Raw genomic sequence first — 5359 nt, 5'->3', positions numbered from 1 at the left:
TAAGAAGAATGTCACTTGGCGCATGTGTGTGGACTACACAGATTTAAACAAGGCTTGTCCGGATGATCCTTTCGCCGCCCCTCGTATTGATCAAATTATTGATGCTACGTCGGGTTGTGAGCATTTGAGTTTTCTGGATGCTTATTCTGGTTATCATCAGATCAACATGGAAGTTAAGGACCGGGAGAAGACTGCTTTTATAACTCATTTTGGAGCCTTCTGCTATGTGTCTATGCCTTTTGGGCTCAAGAGTGCCCAGGCGACTTATCAGCGTTGTGTGCAGAATTGTCTACATACTCAGATTGCACGCAATGTTCATGCTTACGTGGATGATATTGTTGTGACGTCCAGGAAAGTGGAGACATTGATAGATGATTTGAAGGAAACTTCTGATAATCTCTGAATTTATAAGATGATTCTTAATCCGGCCAAGTGTACCTTTGGTGTACCGGCAGGCAAGGTCTTGGGTTTTTTGGTGTCTAATAGGGGTATTGAGGCTAACCCGGAAAAGATCAAGGCAATTACTTCTCTAGCTAAACCAGCGTGTATCAATTATGTTCAACGTCTGGCGGGTCGTATTGCAGCATTGAGCCAGTTTACAGCCGGTTGGGGGAGAAAGCTATCCCTCTATATCAGATGATGAAAAAGACAGATAATTTTGTCTAGAGTGATGCTGCTAATGCGGCGTTTGAGGACTTGAAAAAGAAGTTAGCCGAGCCACCTGTCCTTGCTGCTCCTATTGATAAAGAGCCATTGTTACTATATGTGGCTGCCAATGCCAGGGTTGTCAGCGTGGCTATTGTGGTAGAGCAAAAGGAGGCAGGCAAGTAATATCCGGTTCAACGGCCGGTTTATTATATCAGTGAGGTTCTCATTGAGTCCAACCAGAGATACCCACATTGGCAGAAGCTGGTGTACGGAGTTTTCATGGCAAGCCGGAAGCTTAAATAGTATTTTTTTTAGGGTCATCCCATCACTATGATCAGTTCTGCTCCTTTGGGAGATATAATCCAAAACAGGGAGGCACCTGGTCGGGTTGCCAAGTGGGCCATTGAGATTGGACCTCACGGGTTAAAGTATATGCCTCGTACGGCAATCAAGTCCGAGGCACTTGTGGATTTCATCAATGACTGGACAGAGTTGCAGACACCGGAGGAAAAGCCGGATAACACATATTGGACTATTCATTTTGATGGGTTCAGGCAATTGGAGGGCTTGGGGGCCGGAGTTGTGCTAGCTTCCCCTCAAGGTGATAAATTTTGTTATGTTCTCCGCTTAATGTTTCCTTGCACTAACAACGCAGTTGAATATGAGGCCTTACTCCACGATCTTCGAGTGGCTAAGGAGATGAACTTAAGCCGGGTTAGGTGCTTTGGTGACTCGGATTTGGTAGCTCAACAAATATCAGGTACTTGGGACTCCAAATATCCACTCATGGTGGCTTATCGACGGGAGGTGGATGTTATTGCTAGTCACTTCAAGGGTTATCAGGATGACCATGTGGACCGGAGAAAGAATGAAGCGGCGGACGCTTTAAGCCGGTTGGGTTCTCAACATAAACCGGTGCCACCCAATGTTTTTCTTGATGTCCTTCATAACCCGTCGGTCATGTTACGCACAGAGGAGGATTTGGCTATTCCTGACCCGGAGGCTCAGTTGGTGGCAGCTCTTCTTGTTATCCCGGATTGGACATTTCCCTATTTGGCGTATATGACCCGGGGCGAGTTACCTGAGGATGAAGTTTTGGTCAGGCAGATAATCCGGCGGTCCAAGTCAATGACTATTGTCAATGTAGAGTTGCATCATTGCAGTGTCACAGGAGTTTTCAGCGTTGCGTGTCTCCTGAAGAAGGTTGTGAGATTCTACGTGAGATCCATGAAGGGGATTGTGGTCATCATGCCGGTTCAAAATATCTAGTAGCCAAAGCTTTTCGTCACGGTTTTTATTGGCTGACGGCTCATGCTGATGCTGAGGACATGGTCAAAAGGTGTGACGGTTGTCAGAAATTTACACGTCGAGCTCATGGTCTGGCTCAGGAGTTAAGGATGATTCCAATTACTTGGCCGTTTCCCGTCTGGGGACTTGATATAGTTGGGCCCTTTAAGAGATCCAAGGATAAGAAGACCCACCTCTTGGTGGCAGTTGACAAGTTTACTAAATGGATAGAGGCAGAGCCAGTGAGTAAGTGTGACGTAGAAACGGCAGTTGAATTCATGAAGAAGGTGATCTTCCGCTTTGGCTTTCCACATGGCATTATAACTGACAATGGCACTAACCTTTCCAAAAGGGCTATGGAAGATTTTTGTCAACGTGAGCATATCCGGCTTGATGTATCATTAGTGGCTCACCCCAGCCTAATTGTCAACCTGAGAGAGCCAATCAAGAGATTTTGAGAGGTATCAAACCCCGGCTATTGGTTTCCTTGCAGAGGACGTCGGGTTGTTGGGTCGAGGAGTTACCTTCCGTGTTATGGAGAATTAATACCACCCCCAATAGGTCTACGGGTTATATGCCTTTTTCATGGTTTATGGAGCAGATGCAGTTCTCCCTAGTGACATCCGTCATGACTCGCCCCCTGTGGCAACTTATGTTGAAGCTGACAATGAAAAAGAACGTCAGGAAGCACTTGACCTGTTAGATGAAGAGCGTGACATCGCAGAAGCTCGTTCTGCATTTACCAGCAAGATCTGTGTCGGCGTTCTAGGAACGGGGGTCCCCACACTTGCCTGCCTGCGGCCCACGGCGTGGCTGGGCTGCCAGGTCTGTATGACCCATCTTCATCAACAAGCCATTCAAGACCCTCGCGAGGGGCCAAGCCTCGCGAGGCGGACGACGCAAGACCTCCTTAGGAGCGACCTCGCCAGGCAGGCTCGCGAGGGGCGGAGAGATCAAGCCAAGGCAAGCCTCGCAAGATCCTCGTGACGTGAGCCATGACGATCGAGACCAGTGTAACACCCACGATCCGGCTATATCTCCCATGTGTCGGAGCACGACTTAGAGGCATAACCGAATAGTAGGCATGTCGCAAGAGGGGTTATCTTTACACATCCATGTACTGAATAAGAGAGGGATAAAGAGTTGGCTTACAATCGCCACTTCACACAATACATAAATATAGCATTACATCATCCAGAATACAATCAAGGTCCTACTACGGAACCAAAATAAAAGAAGACCACACCTAATGCTAGATCCCTGATCGTCCCAACTGGGCTCCACTACTGATCAACAGAAAACGAAACAACACAACAATCAAGATCTTCATCGAGCTCCCACTGAGCTGGGTTGCGTCACCTACACGGGTATCATCAGCACCTGCAACTGTTTGGAGGTATCTGTGAGCCATGAGGACTCAGCAATCTCACACCCGCGAGATAAATACTATTTAAGCTTATGGGTAGGAAAGGGGGTAATGAGGTGGAGCTGCGGCAAGCACTAAACAGATATGGTGGCTAACATACACAAATAAGAGCGATAAGAGAAGCAACGCAACGGTCGTGAACTAGAAGTGATCAAGAAGTGATCCTGAAACTACTTACATTCAAGCATAACACAAGAACCGTGTTCTCTTCCCGGACTCCGCCGAAAAGAGACCATCATGGCTACACATGCGGTTGATGCATTTTAATTAAGTTAAGTGTCAAGTTCTCTACAAGCGGATACTAACAAATTCCCATCTGCCCATAACCGCAGGCACGGCTTTCGAAAGTTCAAAACCCTGCAGGGGTGTCCCAACTTAGCCCATCACAAGCTCTCACGGTCAACGAAGGATATTCCTTCTCCCAGGAAGACCCGATCAGACTCGGAATCCCGGTTACAAGACATTTCAACAATGGTAAAACAAGACCAGCAAAGCCCACCCGAATGTGCCGACAAATCCCGATAGGAGCCGCACATATCTCGTTCTCAGGGCACACCGGATTGTCCAAACTTCCCGTAGGTCAACCCAAAGTTGCCACTGGTGGCCACCTGCGGCTGACAGGTTGGACCAACACTCAGAGGAGCACTGGCCTGGGGGTTTAAAATAAAGATGACCCTCGGGCTCCGGAAACCCGGGGGCAAAAGGCTTAGGTGGCAAATGGTAAAACCAAGGTTGGGCCTTGCTGGAGGAGTTTTATTCAAAGCGAACTGTCAAGGGGGTCCCATTCCCCCAACCGCATAAGGAACAAAAAATCAAGGAACATAACACCGGTATGACGGAAAACTAGGGCGGCGAGAGTGGAACAAAACTCCAGGCATAAGGCCGAGCCTTCCACCCTTTACCATGTATATAGATGCATTAATTAAATAGGAGATATTGTGATATCCCAACATATCCATGTTCCAACATGGAACCAGCTTCAACTTCACCTGCAACTAACAACGCTATAAGAGGGGCTGAGCAAAAGCGGTAACATAGCCAAACAACGGTTTGCTAGGAAAGGTGGGTTAGAGGCTTGACATGGCAATATGGGAGGCATGATATAGCAAGTGGTAGGTATCATGGCATAGCAATAGAGCGAACAACTAGCAAGCAAAGATAGAAGTGATTTCGAGGGTATGGTCATCTTGCCTGAGATACCGCAAGGAAGAAGAACGAGTCCATGAAGAAGACAACCGGGAGTAGTCGAACGAATCCTCACAAACGCGATGTTATCAGAACCAACCCGAAGAAGCAACACCGGAAAGCAGCAAACAACATGGTAAACAACCATCACATAAGCATGGCATGATGCACAACCAAGTATGATGCATGTCCGGTTTAAAGAGGCATGGCATGGCAAAATGCACAAAACAATCCTACAAATTAAGTGGAGCTCAATATGCAACTCTGTTGCATATTGACGAAACACCACGTGACTTATTTAGTTCTCTCCCGTTTATGTACTCAACAATATTAAATGTTGGTTCGAATGGCGAGAGGTGAAGCATACGTAAGCTAACTACCTAGTCAAGTTTAAATGAGGCCGGAAACAACAAATAACAATTCTGGAAAATCCTCATGTGCATATTTTAGGTTTGGTACTGTTCTGCCCTAAACCATATTTTAGAGTTATTAAACATGCAAAGTTATTGCCCCATGTTAAACTAGGCATTTTTCTACCCCATTTACATATAAAGTTTATGAAAATTGGAGTTACGGTTATTTAGTTATGAAATAAACCATTTTAGCATGGCAAGAGGTAAATTATATGCCAACATTATTTTAAACACTTTTAACATGCATGAAAGTGGCATATTATTAATCTACACATAATTCTAAGCATTTTTCATATACAAAACATTTTAAACCGATTGTCACATCTCTAGTTCTGGTATGACCTAGATTAGCTAGTCATGTGTGCATCATGTTTAAATTTCAATGAATTTGAAATGGGGA

The sequence above is a fragment of the Triticum dicoccoides genome, chromosome 4A (genome assembly GCF_002162155.2).
Source record: "Triticum dicoccoides isolate Atlit2015 ecotype Zavitan chromosome 4A, WEW_v2.0, whole genome shotgun sequence".
In the NCBI taxonomy this organism is placed as follows: domain Eukaryota; kingdom Viridiplantae; phylum Streptophyta; class Magnoliopsida; order Poales; family Poaceae; genus Triticum; species Triticum dicoccoides.
The sequence above is the reverse complement of the archived record's forward strand: the minus strand, read 5'-3'. Positions refer to the sequence as shown.